The 20,460-nt window shown below is 33.5% G+C and overlaps 1 protein-coding gene across 3 annotated transcripts in view; it reads right to left on the bottom strand.

The window, feature by feature from the left end:
* Positions 1 to 14,361, bottom strand: part of LOC145667989 (uncharacterized) — a 64,225-nt gene extending 49,864 nt beyond the window's left edge. The window contains exon 1 of one of the 3 annotated variants that reach the window (XM_081735434.1): positions 14,258 to 14,361. The gene's annotated coding sequence lies outside the window, so the exon portion shown is untranslated. Of the gene's footprint in view, positions 1 to 13,690; positions 13,960 to 14,257 lie in introns of those variants that run through there. The other 2 variants (XM_081735433.1, XM_081735432.1) reach the window with 2 other exon arrangements.
* Between the last annotated feature and the right edge of the window lie 6,099 nt (positions 14,362 to 20,460).

Genomic DNA, 20,460 nt, shown 5'->3' with positions numbered 1-20,460 from the left:
TAACATGTCGAATATAAAATATATAAATTAAAAGGAAAATGGATGTCAATGGAAAATATCAGAAATGAAAGGAAAATGTCACTTTTAAAATCTGTAACCAAACTGAATAAATTTAGGTAGAAATGGGAGTGGAGAATAAGAATATGGAGCCAATTTTGAAAAAGAAGAGTAAAATGTGTTAATTCACAAAGGAAGAGTGACGTTAAGCGTAAACAAGGAACATGTCAGTTATCTGCAGAGACAAAAGTAGCATTAAATATGTCGTTCAGTACTATGGAATTATAATATAAAACTAGCTATATTGATCACTTAACACAAGTTAATCATTGGTTTTCACATTTGTTTACCTTTATGCGCATATCCATCTTCACTGACGTTTGCGTTCCCTAAGGTCGGAGCGCTAGTAGAAGAAATATTAGCTTCTACTGGGCACCTAGCACAGGTTGGTGTGTGCTTTTGCACTTTTCTTTTTTCATATAACAAGTTTGCAAGTATACAATAAATCCGTGTGCACTTAGTGGGTAGTCGCGAAGAAAATAAAAGAGTAGAAAGTATTAGGAAATAAGTAGTAAACGACTTACAAACAGTGGCAGCACTTGAGAGAAGGTACAACAGTAAAAATAAAATTCTTATCGGTTTAGATTAAGAGAATAAAATTTACCCAATTTACTAATCATTCTATAGTATACATAATCAGAACATTAGGCAAGTTTGTTAAGTTGAGCTCAAACGATGGAACTGTAATTTTAACCGATGTGGCTTTCAAGTGTAATTTTAAGTGTCAGTAAGCAGTGCCAATCTGTCCTCCTGAGGCCCAAAGGAACAGTGACTACTTTCTTATCATCATCTATCCAGTAGGTTAGGTAATATCTCATCATTCAGGCAGAGGTAGTAAAGTAAAAATGTGTACTAATATAATAAGGCATTAAAATTCAAACTTTTGATAATTTACACTGCCGATGTTCAGACCGTTTTCCTAATAAAAAATAAACTGACATTTGGCTGATGGTTCGTTTTTGAAACTGGCAGAGAAGTTTGTCACTTGAAAATCGTATGTGACAACAAGGTATTAAGAATGTTTGAAGTAATGCCTTTTTATTAACTTTAATACGTATTCAAGCATATATTTCTAAACACGTAAGGAGCTATTTTAAAAGCTAAGGAAAACTGCCCAAACCTAAGGGCAACTAACGTAATTCAATTGATATGCATTACTGAGCAAAATGTGTAGATAGTAGCTGTAGACATCGAAATTAAAAATGTTAGTAAGCACACAGACAAAGGAAGTTGTTTGCAACCATCAGGTTCTCTAAAAATATCGAGGCTTTGTAGGTTAGATTTGGGAGTACATCGGTTGTGATTAGAAAACATGAAACCACATTTGCACCAGTTTAGTCGACGCCTTTTTGTCATTTCTCCCGTTACACCGTGATCCTGTTGCTACAGAGCTTCTGTAATTCCTGGTAAAAATTGTGATTCATGGTTTCAACAGGCTTCTTTTATAATCTAACTTAACACTGTTCAAGGGGTTCTTCAGATACCGAAACTAACAATAGTCTGAAAGTGACATGTCCGTGATATACGGTAGATAAATCCGCATGTAGCAAGAAAGTTTTCGGCCAGGTAACACGTGTTTGCCTTTTGGCTTTCTACGCTTGCTCTCTTAAAGCATGACTTCAGACAGTCTGCCTTTTGCTGTACTTGCGACCAATACGCAGGAAAAAATTCACAGAGCGTTATAACGTCAATGGTCGTTCATAGGCTATTGTCTTCCCAATAGCATAAAATGCTTGAGACAAGGTTAAATAGTTCTGAATGCAAGGTTGCCCTCACGTAACTTCATTACAGTAATCCAGTTTACGGCATGCTTGCACGCATTCGTCAAGCCGGATGGAAGCTTGCCAACTTCGAATGCAAGTTTCCAGCAAACATATTCCAACTTGTCTGTGCTATTAGGGTCATATCTTCTGAACCGAATTCTCTCAGTTTCTGACAGGTCGACAAGTATGTATCTGGTCTGATGCTGCTAGCGTAGTATATCACAGTTTTTCTGTTTATAATGTATGTCTGGCAACAGCAGTTCGTGGAGCAAGATGCTCCCTCAATTCCACCAAATGCACAATTTAATCTAATGGGGCGCAGTGTAGGCTTTGCGAAGTGTAGATTATAGAACTTCTGCTCGATTCTGCTTCAAACATTCCCGTGCATTGGTGTATTTTATGTACTTTTCATCGCTCAAGATCAACCGCTCCAGAAAAGGCTAAAATTTGTTAAACTTCAGTAAGATTCTCAGACGGAAAATTAATCGTGTGTATATCTTTGAGTCAGATCATATGCCATTGAAGTATCGAGCTCCTTTTCTACCCAGATTTTTCTAAATGGTTTAATACTGTTTGTGAATGGATGTTAGGTAATTGGCGATGCCATTACTGGTTACATGCCGATCTTGTCCCGCGACGTTCAGAGAATATCATTCCCTTTCTCTGATTGGTCGTTCACCGCTAGTAGCATTGGGGACATCAAAATTTCTAGAACGAAAATCGACTGAACTGTGTTATGGCTGTTATTTTTTTATAGCATATCTTGTTAGTAAACAACAATAATTTCATCCCAGGCCTTGCGCAGTATTTACATCTTAATAGAAATAAAATCTAAAGATGTAGTGGAGATTTGCGGCTAGCTCACTCATTTTCACTTTGCGGCATAATCGTATGTCTGAATGCGAGAATTTCAATATGTCTTACACCTACTAGCTTCAGCTGTCGGCTAACGAACGATTCTAAGCTTTACCTGCTGAGACTTATATAATCTGAGATTTGGAATATTCACGCCATCTGTTATGCAAGAGGCTCACTACTTTTGATAGTGAGGAAATGCTACTATTGTGTCCAAGCACTTGAGATTGTTAATATCAAACTGGTTAAGGTCTTCCCTTAATCTTTTTTCAATGCATTTTCTACTATTATACCGCTCACTAAAACTTCTCTATGAGCTTCGTCAAACTATAAAAATCTCTGGTTTAATATCAGGCTTTTGTAGAGAGACATTAGATCAATTCACTTTTTATTAAAATTATTTTGGTACTAGGTCACATGGAAAGTTATTATAAAGCAGAGATGTTCCTCACACTTGAAGTATTTATTCATTCAGGTAGCCACGTTGATTATAAGATGTAAAAATAAAAAAATTAAAAATTATGTACTTACAAATATATACATAAACTCTCACCTAAGGGTAAGAAATTAAACTTTGATTTTCCATGTACAGAAATCGATTTTGAGGCCACAGGTATAGGTATTAATTGTTTTAAGTTGGTTTTCGTATCACAATACAGATCCCCAAACGGTAATTCAATATTCTTTCTAATTCGACTCGATGAAGTGCTAAACTTTTTGAGTAGCCTTAGTTTCCGAAATTGGTTAAAGGTGGTGATCCTAATTCTGATTTTGACGTAACAACAAAGAACAGTATAGATGAATTAAAAGATCTGATAAGGTAATTTAATTATACTATTACAAATATGAAGCCAACAAGGGTTCTAGCTTGTCTTGATAATATATTTATAAATTTCAATTTATGTCAAACTTCCTGTGATGTATCCACATTTCCATTTTCTGATCATGACTGTTTATGGATAAAATTGGATAACGCACTATTAAGAAAGGTGGTTGGTGCCTTGTCCAAAATGTAAAACAGCAATCTCTAGGCTGATCACTGACGGTAAAATATCTGAGTTTAAGAATTCACTCTGCATCTCGAACTGCTTTCGAATTACATTACCTCTAAAGAACTTTTTGAACGCTTCTTGAACCTATTTCTTTATAACTTTGACATGTTAATTCCACAGCGAATTTGTAGTCAATTATAGCCTACTTAAAAAGCCACATAAAGAAAATAATTCCCGCTGTTATACCACTCAACTATACTCAATGACGAGTGAGGTAATGTTACATTCAAACATATATAACACAGCAAAAATGAAGTGACTACGTCAGCCTATCTGAAAGCTAGGAAAACATACAAGCAAGCTGCTAATGAAGCGAGAAAGCAGTATACTTCGGCAAAAATTTAATCGTCTGTTAATAAGTGTGAGCAAGCTCGAAATTCAATTAGAACTATACATAAGAGTTATCGGGACTACTTTTACCCCCATCCATAAGATTTTAGTAGTAATTTCGTAAACACTGGAGACAAGGTGCACGATAATATTGCCAAACATCATGTAACGGCAGTCAATCTATTGGAGCAATCTGTAAATCTTGTGTTCAGAAATATATCTCCCCAAGTAGTTCACAACATTGTAAATAACTTTAAGTCTTCAAATAGTATTGATGTTTAAGGATTATCGACTAATGTAATTAAAAACTTATTAACTGTATTGTTCTGCCGCTTACCCATTACATTAACCTATGTCTAAGAAGGGAATCCTCCCCGTAGTTTTAAAATTATCACGAGTGCTGTCTGCCTATAAAAATGGGCCTGAAAAACGACATTTCTCAGGTAGCACTCCTCTGAAAATTTCTTGAAACTGATATATATATATAGCTGCGTTATTATCTTGATAAGCATAACGTAATTTTTGATTCACAGTTTGGTTTTGTAGAGTGTAGATCTACTGTTCGAGCGATCGATTCGTTAGTAAAAACATTATTGGAGGCTTTGAAATCAAGAATTTTGTTGAGGCAACATTTGTGATAGAAACAAAGCCTTTGATTGTGTTGAACACACAATTCTCCTTTAAAAAAATTAGCGTACTGTGCTATCATGGTATCAAAATTAACTACCCTCCTGCTATTCAGCAGAAGTGAAAAGATTGATCGAGGGTATAGGGACTACAAAAGAAAGGATTTGCATGTTTAGTGTGCACGTAAAAAGTATGTTCCGCAACCTTAAGAGAAAAGAAATTCTCAGAGTAGTAAACAGTGTGACGAACGACAGGAAAATTCAAAACTGGGATAAGGATAGAATGAAGAAAGCTTTAAGTTTTTTTTTTTTTTTTTTTTTTGTTTTTGTTTTTGTTTATGGGACAATAGCTTCTGCAAGATAAGCGACAGGATAGTGAAAATGAAAGATGGGTTAAGCATTGCTTCATGTATAAGCCAAGAAATAGCGGATCTACTAATGAATGAATGGGAGAAAACCGTGACGGAAAATGGTGTTGATAAATTACTAGTGTTTTGTAGGTACATGGATGATTGTATTGCAGTGTGGAAAGGCACCAGAAGGCAATTCGAGAGGTTTATTAGAGAATTGATTGATGAAAGAAAGGGTATTATTTTGGAGAGGGAATAGAAGAAAATAGTGTAATAATTTTCTTAGATATGAAAGTAACGAGAACAAGGGAAAGCAATTTTGTAACGTAGTAGTTCCAAAAACACTGTGCAGCAGGCGTATGATGCAATAAGAGAAGTGATGAGGGAACAAAGCTGAATTTCATTAGGAATATGGATGAGGGGATTAGGATGATAAATATGGAGGAAGATCAAAAGAAGAAGCATAATGAAACGCTACGGGAACAGCCGAAAGGGAACGGTTACGGTGACGAGGACAGGAAAAAGAGTAGGAAGAGAAGAAAAGCGAGAGAAGAGGACAAGAAAAAAACGATGACACGCCATTGAAAGTGCAGGGGTGATCACAGAGATCAGAGGAATTCTTAGGAGGGAAGATATTAAGACTTACAGGAAGGGCGGAATGGAGATACTGGATATCATTAGAAAAAAGATGAGAGTGTCAGCGGATTCGTGTAAAAGCTGGGTTATATATGAAGTGCCGTGTGGGATGTGCGATATGGTGTATGGAGGGGAAACCAAGAAGAGGATGCAAGAACGTTTAAAGCAACATAAAGATGATGTCAGATTGAAGAGACACTAATGCTATTTTCAAGCACGTCAGTGAAACCGGCCAGGAAGTGAACTGGGAAGGAGCAACGGTAGTGGAGTATGAGTGGGGACAACTGGTTAGGAAGTCGAAAGAAACGAAGAGCTCTGAACTGGAACACTGGTTATAGTATTAATGAAGTGTGGGGGGACACTTTGGAAAAGGTAGAACACAGAAAGAAGAGGGGTACAATATAAAGAAACTATAAGGTTCATTTGATCTATGTATTTTTTTTTATTTATTTATTTAGTTATTTTTCATCCTTTCATTATTTACTTATGGTCTTCTGCATTTTGTTAATGTATTTAAAATGGTCACAAGGTTTATAAGTTTTGGAATCATAGAAAGCTGTTGCCGGCTATTATCAGTTCATAGTTTTTTGCTATGTTGTTACTCATCAATTTTGCTAGATGAAAGGCAGTTACGCTTGCACCCGGAGGGTAGGTAGTGTTTTTTTTTTTTTTTTTTTTTTTTTTAAGTAAACTTGTAATGAGGAGTGATTCCTCATTGATGGAAAAAAGTAATGATCTCCTTTCTTTACTGTATATAATTTTATTTCTGATTTCAGTTGTAGTGTGTAGTCTGAGGAAGGAAGTGCTATACTTACGAAACCGTTACTTTTCTAGTTCATTTTTTATAATAAATATACTAGCCTGCCTTGTAAGAAAGGGTTGTTTTTTTTTAAAAAATATTGCAGAATAGTTCATCCACTGAGGTGACAGCAGAAAGGTAATACTGAAGAATTCACACAGCAAACACGAACACTATGTACAGCGTAACCTTCACAGAAGTAGCAATTGTGAACTGTCAAGAATTTAGGTGCTTTCCATTGTTTTCGGATGTTCTGTTCCTACCATCAGGCTTCAACCTGAAACCTGCCAATTTAGGAAGGAACAGCAATATTAAGAGAAATTATGTTGTTCACCTGTAAAGATAGAAACGGTTCATTGGTTCCAATTGTAGCTAAAACTAGATTGTAGTGTCCACCTTTAACAAATTAGTAATATCTTATATATCTTTGACTTTTCGTCCCACGCCTTGCCGGCAAGGCTAAAGGAGAAGGAAACAAATTAATAAGCCTTTATCGACGTCTTCATGGAGCTGCATACTCACCACCGCTAACGCGCCTCTTCTCTATGGACACACACGTGCTGGTTGATAAAGCTTAGCCCTTAACTAGTCGCGTGAAAAAAGTTACTTAATTAGTCGCGTGCGGAATTTTGTTCCGCATAATAACTACATAGTAAAACTCGTATAATATTTGTTTTTTTTTTAAATTTTTATTTAATTTTAGGTTAAAATATTTGTTTTTATAGGTGTCTTAATTTATTTTATGCTATTGAAGACCTAAACTAATATAAAAATATATTAGAAATAAGTACATAAACAATGAAGAAACTATTCTGCTTTTTCTCAAATAACAAGAATAATAACATGTATAGTTAGACCTGATAAGAAATATAGTTTTTATGTATTTTGAAACTTTCATATAAATTGTGCTTTTTCCTCTCGGTTAACATATCCATACTACTTATATATACTCGTCTTCAAGTCCCATCCTTTGCATAGAGATTGTTCAGATTAGCATGAGATGACTTCAGTCCTCCTGCAAGATATAGAAGGCTCAGCAAGGCCTTTACTTCTGTTATATTAGTATTTTGAGCATCTCTTTCTCTGCTATAAGTGTTCCTATGTGTTTCAATCCACTGGTTTGTAAATTCAACGATTCTTTCCAGCATAGATGTACTAAAGAACAAACTCCAACATTCGCTCGGCGTTTTCGCTTCTTTAGCATGTCCTTTGACTCCTGGTAAATGGGTCAAAATATTCTGACTTATTCTTCGTATATTTTGCCGTGGAGCATGTGCGTACCATTTAGTGACATTATCCTTTGCTAGAAGATATGGTCCCCGTGCAGTAGTATTTGAGAGTGGTTCCACATGATCTGGTTGTGGCAACACTTCACCTTCATCTGCTCATTCTTCACTTGCAGAGATATGGTCGCTTTCTTCAATGATATCTTCTTTATGGCCATCTTCCATATCCGGAACATCTAAATTGTCGTCTTCAGCCAGAACTTCCAGCAACATGTTTCTAATTCTGTCCATATCACGTTCATGATGATCCATTTTGAAAGAAAAGGCTGACTCTCTTCTCTATGTATTTATTTTCAGAGCGCACAATGCACATATGAACCGCTTATAAGTTCAGTTGCTTACAAATGAACTGCACCTGAAAATATATTTTTGTAAAATAAATTTTAAAAAGAGTGGTGGTGGCGCTTGCTTGTGATATGTTTTGTAGTCACCGAATCGCTTCATTGTTGTCGGCGAAAAACAATAAATTGAAAGAAAGCGTAAAATTTGTAGAAGAAAGAAAGGGTAACTTATTTAGTCGCGCGCGGAACTTTGCTCCGCAAAATGCACCACTCCAAAATAAATAACAAAATATTCCCTAGTGGCTTGGGCAACAATTCAAATATGTATTGTTGTTTAATCATGAAACTTTAAAAGACAGCTACACAAAAGTTCAAAGGCATGCGATCGAAAGTAAGGAAAACAAAAAGAAAAATGTAAAAGTGCGGAACAAAATTCCGCATGCGACTAATTAAGGGTTAGTATAAGTCATATAACAGTTTTAAGGTATTTGAATCAAAATTTGTACAGAAACTGTTGTGTTTATAGGTATGGTTTAACAGCTATATCGCCGGATCAATTTTACATGGTTTAAAAGAGGCATTGCAGAATTTAGTTTGGTTTCTGAAGAAGAGTAAATGAAAGTCAGACAAACGGAATAGTTGAATTTAAGGAAATACTTGTTGCTTTTAGTTGTTTTTGATGTTGCATGCGGCACTATACGTGGAGGCGGAAGGGACTTCAGTGGAAATGTTGCCTAAATGACAAGATTGTCACATATAATGAATAAGTATTCTCGATTTGTACAAAAATAGGTAATGTCTGTTATTGAAATTGTGTGAAAAATATGCTCTACTAAACACGCGAACGGTTTGTCGTAAATATGGAAACGAAATTACAGAAAAGAAGAGAAACATGTGCTTTATGCACTAGGCGTAGCTTTTATCTCATAGTCCTTACTTTACTTCAATCATCACTATCAAGTGAGCCAAGGTCACAACCTAGTATCTTGGGTAGTAATGGGCAGTGGGAATATTTTCGGTGGGAAGGAATTTAAAAAATGGGAATATTCCCGAGTTTCTTCCCTGGCCTATAAATTTCCGGGAAGGAATTTATTTCTATTTCTTTACTTTATTTAACAAATTATAAGAACCATATGACTAATTACCTTATTTTAATATATTATGATTTACTTCTAGGGTTTAAAGAATTTGGAGGATAAAAAATTTAAAATTCTTTGACAGTACTTTATAACCAATAATATGATTTTTTAAGTTCCATTTCCATTTTCACTAAAACATAAGGTAATTGTTTAGAATTGTGGGCCAAAGGTAGCATAAACTTGGATGATTTATGGAAGAAATGAGTTGATAGTGATGTCTAAGTTGTCAAAAAAGTATCGAGCACATCTTTTTAGGGTAGTAGAGGATTTATACAAAACGGGAATGTAAGTGGAAGTGATTTATGTGAGAAAAGAAAGTGATTTGTTGGCAACGAAGATAGAAAACGAAGTGCCATGCAGGGCTCTAACCCGCCTTCATTCGCTAACGCTCGCTCTGCAACGTGGTCTGAGTATAATGTTTGTAACGTAATTTAGCGCATGAAACCATAAAACAAACGCATCGGAATAGAATATCGCAACAAAAGTAGGTGCAAAAGCTGGCCCACAATGCTAAAAAAACAGCCAAAATTAGCAAGGTACTAATTTACAAATGATGAAAAAAACATTTTGTAAAGTAATTTATATTTATGTAGAAATAGAGATGAAGTACTATTAATAAACCCTGAACCACCATTAGTAATAGACGTCGGCCTGTCTCCTCTCTCTGACTCGAATTTCTGAAGAATTACCGGACTTCTTTTACATGTGAATTAACGTATGGAATTTCGAGAAATAGGTAGAATGAAAGGTCGTGTATGGCAATGTTCGTGCCAAAATATAAATATTAGTAAGTATGATGCAAATTTTGTGAACATAAATATGTATGCGCAAATGTTGACAATTTGGTGAGACATGTATCTTCTAGCATTTACCCAATCTAATTTGTTTATAAGATTCATAAATTTAATGTGTTTACAATATCAGTAATATAGTCAAGTTGAGCTAATTCACTTACATATAAATTTAAACTGTTACTATATAAATTACTAAATAATTTTTTCACATATATTTAATTGATAGAACATATTGCAAATAAATATACATTCATGCATACTTTCTAAATATAATAAAGTGTTAATAAAGTAACAGAGTACCGTTCAGATTATACATTTGAAAAATCCTCTGTGGACAGTAATAATATGCTGTGATATAAAAATTAATTCAACTTTGAAATCATAATATAGTAATAGAATGCAATTTTCTTTCTGATTGAACATAAATTCCCATTTTGGGAATCTTCCCGAAAAATATCTTCCCGGGAATTTACCCGTCACAAATCTTGGATGAGAAACTATATAATATCCTTTTTTTTTTTAACTTTCGTGCGGTTCAGTGATACAGTTCTAATGCCATAGCTATTGAACTTGTACTCTCCTAAAGTTAAACTGTAACTTAAAATGAAATTTATTTTATAAAATATGACCCTCGGATTTATTAGCAGACGATTCGTAACAAAAAATTACTGCATATATGATTTGATTCTATGGATGCTCTTATTGTAAATCTATGTATGTGTTCCTCTCCTAATTTCACTACTTTTTTTTTTATGATTAAGATCTTATCTCAAAAAAAAAATAAAAAATAGAATATTATTATTTTTCTTCTTTCCTGGAACATTTTTTCTTAATAACTTCATGAAAATTTATTTCCTTTGTTCTATGTGGCATGCATTTCATCATTGTGATTACTGCGTGCGATGTTTACACATTATCAGGGGACAGCTGAGCTCAGGATCATAATTTTTGTCTTTTCTTTCTTATCAAAATATTAGGGTCTCCCGACGTGTAGCTACACCAACAAGCTTTCAGTGTTAACCGGTCAAGAGTTTACTTTGCGCAAAACAGTCTTCAATTTGCCTATTTTATGTCGAGAACAGAACTCAACTAACTCCTCCGGGGCTTCTAACCCGTTCCTTCTGCTACCCCTACTCCTACTATTACTTATACTATGAGGTACTGGTACCAAACACTGTTCGGCAGAAAGTAAAGTCTTACCGATAACCGTACCTGAGGGATCACATTGGAATGTTTGCGCAATGCATAGTCAAGGGGAAGTTTGGGGTACCCCACACGTAGAGTTGGTCTAGGGAACCCCTACGGGATTCACTGCCTTAAACCATTTGGAAGTAATGCTTCATATTACATAATTTTAGAGTTTTGAAAAGATCAAGAAAAACACCTACGTATATCTCGTTACTATGTAAACTTTAATGCACAATTTCTAAACAAATTATATATTGCATTTTTCTTAATGCAGAGGTATTTCACGTGTTTCAATAGTTTGTGTCAGTTTTTGCATAATGTACAACAAAACTACCAGCAACAAACAGTTCTTCTTGAATTTAAGGAAATTAACTGCAAGCGAATGATTGTACTGAAAGGGGCCGATGCTGGAAAATTTCTAAGCTATACAATTACTAGACTGACTTTAGGATAACATTTTTATGCACAAACTTGCACCACACCAGATGCACTTTGTAAAGAAAATTGCTTCTAATTCTAGCATTTTCGAAAAAAACTCATTTCTACATGTATTGCCATTCCAATCATGAATCACACACATAAATGAACTGCAATACCCTTAACCCTGCAATACGCGCGCAGATTTTTGTGACGTGGATAGTCGCACGGGCTACCACTGTAGCCAATTTGTTTTTATTTTATTATGTTGCCTAGCTTTGTTAATATTTCTGACTTTCTTGTAGAGAATTGCTTTTATTCCTCTTTTAAGGGTTTTATACATAATTTGAGAAATATGTTTATTTTGAAAGCTATGCACATACATAGAAGACTAACGCCATTCATTTTTTCAAAAGTGATACAGGAATAAGACTGTAAAAGTTATTTGTATTTATCAATAAATGGACCAATCTGGCGCATTTGATACTTTCCTTCATCTTAAACATATATGTTAGAATTCTTTAAAAATTAGGTATAATTTTTCAAAAATTTTACAAATATTACAAATAAGGGTATTATCCATAAAACATATACCTTTCCAGCATAACGAGTTTTTGGTATCAAAGTTTGATTACGTTTTTGCATAATTTTACATATGTTATTTCCACTCATACATTTTTCTTTCTATGTTTCCGTATTTATGTCCTTCTAAGCATGTTCTGCACACAAGTGGTGAGTGGTCAATGCAGACTTTCTTTCAAGCATTGTCCACTCATCAAAAGCATCAAAATGTCAATAAGGACATGTACAATCTCGTCTGTAAGTTTTGCATCAAGGTTAAGTACAAATCTCAATTTAACACTGTCAGTGTAAATATCGGTAAAATCAACCTTAAGTCTCAAAATATTTGCATCTAAAAGCATTTCTAGATATTCAAGCTCCGACAACGCAGATCTACCCCCACCTTTAGGTCCTGGAAAACGAAGCACAATATTATGAGCACGAGCGCAAATATTACGAGTAGGAGAGACTTTTTTCCATTTGACATTGTCTTTTACTACATAATAATTTACTTCAGAACTGCCTTTACTACTATTATCAACAGGTATCAGTGATTCCTGATGCAAGGAATTCTCAGTCACATCTTCTAAATTTTCACTATTTCTGTGTCCGAAAAATGCATTTTTGCGGTCTCAAAATATTAACTATTGCCATCTAGAAATCATTCCTCATCAGAATTGGGATTTTGCAAACTCATTGACCATCTGATCAACACTCAAACTATAGTGGAAAAACTTTGACGCTTAAGAACACAACGTGGCATCAATAGTCGCGCGGGCTACACATGTAGCCCATGAAACTTTCAAACAGAATAACAATGAGCTTCTTTCGATTTTACGTTTGACCACACACTAAGCACGCAGAATTATAGTTGATAGAAAGGTACACAGACACTCTTTGAGTTATAATCTCGAATTACTTTGCGGCAAGGAAAATAAAAACGCTGGGCTACAATAGTAGCCCGCGCGCGTATTGGAGGGTTAATACAATTCATTGTTTCTGTAAACGTGTATTATTTACGTAGGGGTACATCTCGACAGCTCCACTTAAACATTCACCCTAGTTCTTCTGACCTAATTGTGTTAATATACGAAAAGTATTCCGCTTAGATGAAGGCGGACAGAAATTAATGAAATTGCACTATTCTTTTTCGAGTCTAAAAAAGGATGGTCTCCATCAAGTAAACATTAGGCTAGGAAGAAAGCTGAGCACTAGAGTCACTGGTGTCGCTACTTCTACGGAAGAATACTCGATCTGCAACTCTGTCCCAGGATATTTGTCCTGCCTGACCCAGTAACATAGCCTTCGTGTAAATCTGTTGTAAGTTTAAGTTAGGTTCCCTTGTGTGTTTTGCATGCATTGCTGTCTTTTTTTCTTTGACTGGACCAAATATTTACACGGAAAACGTATATATAAATTCCTTCTGTGGATACCGCGAACTTCATCTATGCCAAGGATATTGTATAGATAGGCAGGATATTGTCGTGTGACGCAGGGAAAATATTCTGGAGAACAATGAGAACGACCGGAAGGTGAAAAAAATCTGAAACACTAACCTCAATTATAAATGCATAAGACATCTACGTTAGCACTTTCTGAATATATAATTCATATAAACTCACGATTCAAATTAACGATGGCATAAATTCTTTTCCTCTTCTCCTCCAAAAATAAAAACATACAGCCTATAGGCTATAAATATAAAAATAAAAACATACAGCCTATAGGCTGTCTTATATATCAGAAGGATGATTTATGAAATTAAACATTAATCTTCGGAGTGTTAATCGTTGCTATCACAACAATTACGTATTGCCTTGTCTTGTCGTAGACCATTACCGGTCACGTACGTAGATGCACCCGCTCGCTTGGTGTGTGTGCAAAATTTGAAAAACTGTCAAACATCTTTATGATTCATAAACAAAATTGTATAAAATACAGGACACAATTGGGAAGAAAGGACAAAATCGGGAAAAGGTCAAATTCGGGAAAAGGTTAAAATCACGAAACAAGTGCAGACAGTGTAAGAGTGCTGGAAGCCAAGTTGAACAGGGGAAAAAGTTAAGGGAACGTGTAACATGAAAATTGAACAAAGTGTAAAAAACAGAGAGGGTTGTACGTACGTGTAAATGTGAAAAAACGTAAGTGTATCGTAGGTATATAGTAGTTCCCACTCAACTCTCTTCCAACAAAGCACCATCATATACGAGGCTCTCACCGTAACGGCCACTGTCGAACTCTTAAGCACACTTCCCAATAACGTCACATATAATAACAACATTTTTACAGTGTTGACACACACGGTACGCAAAATTGCACACACCTTCCGTCCAAATTCCGCAATTTTACACACAATACTAGGTTTTCTAATTTTTAATACAGATTCAAAGGCTTCAGTAACATTCTTAGACCACTCTTATCTTTAACAGGAAGATCATACGCATATTTCGAGAATACATCAATAATCGTTAGCAAATACTTATACCCTTTGTTTAATTTGGAAACACCTTTTAGTACCCTGCTATCCATTTTTGCAAGATCAGCTTGCCATAAATCATCAATCCCTTTTATAACAACACTTAGCCTAGGACAGTTTTTTCTTGCAGGTTTGTGAATTTCTATAATATTTTCTGTAAAACCTTTACTTTCTTCTAGTCAATCTTTCTTTTTAAGGAATTGAGTTTTATTAATAACACATACAATACAAACACCTTTGTTAATGTACTTCCATTCTTTGTTCGTTCTATTCTAATGGTATCTTTCTATATGTTAATTTCTTACACTTAACACAATATATCCTATTTGTTATATAGAAAATCATTTAAGTTCCCTTTCTATATACATACAACAAATAGTAATTGTCCGTTTTCCACAGCAGCATTCTCTTTTGGTTTAATCGTAATTATATTATCCTTGCTAAAGCTGAAAGGTATATTTCCAATCAGATTACCATCACCTAAATATACATTTAGATGGAATTAATCAGGGTATGTTTCTATATGCATTAGATTACCATTATAGAGAAATCTGTTACTATTACACTGATTGAATCTTCTGAAAATTTCATCTTTAACACCTTTAATACTCGATCAAAATAATAAATGTGTAGTTTCCTTCTTCTTAATAAACATATTTGCTTCTTTGTTAGATATTTTGAAATTTTTCTAAAAAAATGTATCTAACATTGACTTAAGCTGACGTAATGTTATAGCATCAAACTATCGAATTGCATTACGTAAATAACTTAGAACATCAGTATTAACATTAACATTTTTAACTTTTCAATAACATATCCAATGTGTGACAATCTTTTTTGATTTATCTAAATTGACTACACCACATTCGTTTTCTTTATGTTCTCTAGACAATTCATCACTCATAAACACTCCACGAAAGTGCTCTATCCTTAATTCTTTCACCAACGTCTCTATGTCGAAGTTGGTTAATGATTTAAATTCTTGACTTTCTACTACCATCTTGTTTGGCTTCCATTGCTAAATTATGTTGTTTTTGTTCTTCTAATTCTTGCTTATTCTTTTTCGCATCAATAACAGTTTTAGTTAGCTGCTGATTCTCCTGCTAAAAAATTAAAGTTCCAACTGCCGCGACAATAGATGCTATCGTAAATGTAAATCCATCAATGTGTTCTCTAGGTAAACTCTTGGTCTTTTCATTTGCGTAGTGCTTAGAGTTATATACATACTTTTTCTTTCATCACTTACTTGTTGTTGTTTTTTTAATGTATGATCAATCTTAAAATTCTCAAGTTCATTTGAGGAATAAAAAACGTCCAACCTTTAATAGAACACACACTTCCTATTTATTTAATATAAAATCTTTGGTTGTAATAGTATGGTTGATCTTTCTCCGCCAAAATGAATTAAAGTATCACTCTCATCTCTTATTATTATTTCGAATTCATCGATCTTCTTTCTTGTTAAAGGTAAAATAAAGAATAAGCGGGTTCATATATAATACTATGTTTAAACTCAGCATTCGTTTTAAATGCTGTTATTTCTTCTTTTTCTCTATGAGTATGATCACCACCTTTAACGATCATACTATCAACTACATTACAGTAAACATTAATTATATCAAAAGGATGTAACGTTGGTAATTTCCTTCCAATATAAGTTTCGTTCTTTGGTAATACTGGTAAATGTTCAAATTCAAGAAAATTACTAAATTTCCTATTACAAAATTATTATCACTTGTTTCTATTTTTACACTATTTCTAATCTGATCTTTTGTTAATATTATATTTACAGATTGGGAATTAAATAATCCTTAAGGCTCTTTAAACTGTATTGTCCACCTGGTATAAGTACTCGTTTATCTCCATATATAACTAATGTATTATCTGCAACATTTGGTGTTAAATAAGTGCTAAAAAACCGAACAAGTCCTATACTTAAATCGTTATTATCTAATTCGTAATGTAGTTTATTTTATCGAAATAGAAGTATCACCAGTTAACTTGAACATCTTAGCCATTTATTATATAATAAATGAATTTGATTTGACTAAAGATATTCCAAGAGAAAAAGTAATGAAGTTAATGGAAAATAAAATACGAAAAATAGAATAGAGCTTAAAGAAGAAAAGAAGAAATTGCGTTATTAGATATGCGTATAACAGCTTAATCTCTTTATCCATATTATTATCTGCAACATCTGGTTTCATTAACTTATTTATCCCTGTGACAGTTTATTCAATTATAACAACATCTCTAGCTACAAGTAGTGCAGTTATTACAGGGTTGTCTTCTCAACTTAATATTAGTAAGAAGAATGATGAATATAAGAATATTGTAATCTGTATCAATTCCTTTAGAGAATAATTAGAGATGATAATAGCATTGAATGGCGATATGGATGAGGAATATATTAAAGATACTGTTTATAAGATTAAACAAACACTTAAAATATAAAATATAGGGGTGTCTATAATTCCGACGGTTACCCATTATTAAACTTTTTATAATAAATGAGTAACTGTAAGAAAACTGTTAATTAAGATGGGAGATGATTAAAGAAAAAACGTTTAAAAAGAGAAATGGAGAACTTATACATGATTATATACGTTGCCTTATAGATCCGTCTGCTTGTGTTAAAACGTTTCTCTTATTTAACTTTTTACTACAGCCAGCGTGGTTAAACAATAATTATTACTATATTTATTCTAAAAGCTTGAATCAGCTAAAGTATCAAGAACTACAAGAACGATTTGAAGAAGCAGAATTAAAATTTAAAAACAAATAGCAAAATTTCCAAGTGGTAACGACTCGCTTGTACCTGTTCATGAATGTAAAAAATACTCTATTGTTGAATTTGATGATTATATTTTAGAGAATCAAGATAGTGTTAGAAATTACTTTACAAAACGAAGGCAAAAGAATTTAGATTATTTCCATCTTGCACAAATATATTCCAAAGTACCTAAAAAGCTAGTAAGAGATAATGTTAACTTCTTATGTTTATTTCTTGAAGATTATACTAATTTAAAACCTGTGAACAATGAGTTTGTAGGAGGAGATATGTCCTACGATAAATTTAAAGTGATATGTTGTACTTGTTGGAAAGATGATTATGGTTTTATAGTTATCGAAATCACAAGGAAACTAAATAATGGTATATATTTATATAGAAAAAAGATAAAACATTTTATAAATGTTTGTTGTATTTAGACCTTTTTTCACGTTTCTTGATGTTTTCTAGACGTTTTGGATTATTTTAGACGTGTTCGACGTTCTCTAGACTTTACGTTTGTTCGTTTTCATTAGAATGAATGGATGAGAAAGAAATTGTGAGGAACCTTAAGTTAAACAGTTCCTTATTAAAGGTTTTAAAAATTGGAAAAAAGAAAGAGCAGGAATATATGACAATTACAAAAGCAGGAACAACCTCTAACCGATGCTACTGAGAATTTATGTAGATTAAAGAAGTATTAGAACAAAACAAAAATCCAATAACAGAAGTTGTTTCATTTTTAAATGAGAGTGCAATAGTAAGTTTCAAATAGTTTGAATCACCTCCAATGTATGACAGCTCTTGCGAGGAATGTGATTCACCACTAACTAAGGAGATAAAACAAATGAGAAAACAAATTAAATATAAAGTAGAAGGAGTACAGCATTCAGCAACTCATTTTGGTAAGATTGCAACGAAATAATATGCTAAAAGAAACGATGATGTATTTGGAATAGGAAGTGTTGAGGAAAATGTTAAAATAATAAATAAAATAGGAAATTCTAATGTTAAAGTTAATGGTGATGATTTAATAACTAACGGAAAATCCTATAAAGGAACAGACAGATTATGGGAGGTTAACAATGAATACTTCTAAACATATTGAAAATTATGATGAGGATGATTTTGAAAGTTATGAAGAAATAGTAACAAAACCAGATGCTGCGTTTCAAAATTAACATCCAGATAATAAAAGAGTTGCGTCTAGTAGAAGTGCAAAGCACAAAAATATTGTAAAATATATTTGGGAGACAAAGATTAAACCAAGCCTACCTCCAAGTCCTAAATCTAAAAAGATCGCCTAAATCTGGAGAAGGAATTAAAGAATGTACTGAACTGCCTGAAGAATACATTTGGATGGATGATGTTCGAAAAATTATAGAGGGATTAATTGTTATAGATGGAAGAAAAAGCTAGTAATAATTTTTACAATGAGAAAGTAGGTATAGTAAGTATGATTAATAACAAGCTTTCACAGTTTATTCCTTACGATCCAAAAGGTATAGGTTATTTGATCAAGATATTGACCACATTACCACCAAGATTTTTGAATGATAAGAAACTTGGTAAAGGGTTAGTAAATGATTAGATTAATAAACTCCTATTTGAATTACATATTCCTGGATTTAGCTATTGCGGTCAACTGGGCCGCTGTCGTGCTTGAAAAGAGCATGGCAATACACACGTTGTTGCGGGGACTTCCTTGGAGTCTAATCTACCACCTCCATTTGGGAACTTTTAGAGAGAACTCGGGTAATGACCGAACACAATGGTAATAACGATTCGGATTGGATAATCCGCAGGCGAGCTCCTAAGTTAGCAAAATAAAAATGAATTATTATATAAAGTTGATTAAGAAAATAAAATATAAAAGGTGTTATTTATAAACTTCTAAATAGTATTGATGTTAAAATTTATATTGGAAGTACAACGAAACATTATCTCAAAGAATGGGTAGTCATAGATATGACGCTAGAAATAATAATCCTAAACTTGTTAACTAATACATGAGAACTGTTGAAATAGGTCAATTCTGTTTTGAACCTGTGAAGATAGTAACTGTTTCTTGAGGAAAAGATTTAAGAATTGGAGAACAGCATGAGCTTGAAAAATTTGATAAAAATATTATACTTAATGTTCTTCAAGCTTATTCATTTAACAGAGAGAAAAACAAGAAACTTGGATAAGAGAAGAGCATCAGGGAGAGCTTATTATCATCGGCATAAACTATATCCTATTTGGCATGAAAAAGGAAAAGAAAGAACTAAACTTAGAATGAGAGCACGAAGAAGTAAAGAGAAGCTATTTAAAACTGCATGGAAAGAATTATGAAACAGAAATATATTGGTCAGTCTAATATGGAGCCGTGTCAGAGACTGAACGAATATGGTGGTGAGGGGTGTGACCAACTCCAATGATCCATTAAGGCAGCCTTCTGGGAAACTTGAGGGATTAACTGTCAATACTAAGGTATAAGAAAGATTAAGAGAGGACATAAGGGTATTAACCCATTTGATGAAACTTGTAAAGAACACGATATATACAACAGAGATAATACAGATATAGCTTCAAAACATATTGCTGATAAAGAATTAGAAAATAAAGAATGGGAGTGAGTATTTAGTAAAGATGCATCAATTGGTGAAAAACTCGCAGTTTTGGGAGTTGGTACTGCTATGAATGGTAAAGTTAAGTTAGCATGGGGTCTTTATAGATTTTCTTTTTAATAAATAGTATGTAGAGTATATTAGAGTTATGAGTTTCAAAGTTTTACAGCAAATAGAGCATATAATAATTTGAATAAACCTAACAAAGATATTGAATTTGATTTCGAAGTAAGAGAGGGATTTCTTCACCCTCCCAAAGCAGACTCTTTTATGAAATTTGAAATTTTATGCGCTCAAGCTAGAGGATCGTTTGGAGCTAATAATACTATAAAACTTGTAAATACTATCTTCTCATTCTTATTCTCTAGCATAAAAATTAGAAAATATGCAGTAATTATAGATAGGATTGATCTGCCTGGAATAACATCTACAGCTATCAGAACTTTAAAGATTTCTAAACCAGAAGTTGAG

The sequence above is a fragment of the Thermobia domestica genome, chromosome 13, assembly GCF_964235325.1.
Source record: "Thermobia domestica chromosome 13, izTheDome1.hap1.1, whole genome shotgun sequence".
NCBI lineage: Eukaryota > Metazoa > Arthropoda > Insecta > Zygentoma > Lepismatidae > Thermobia > Thermobia domestica.
This window is presented reverse-complemented; position numbering and strand designations above follow the sequence as displayed.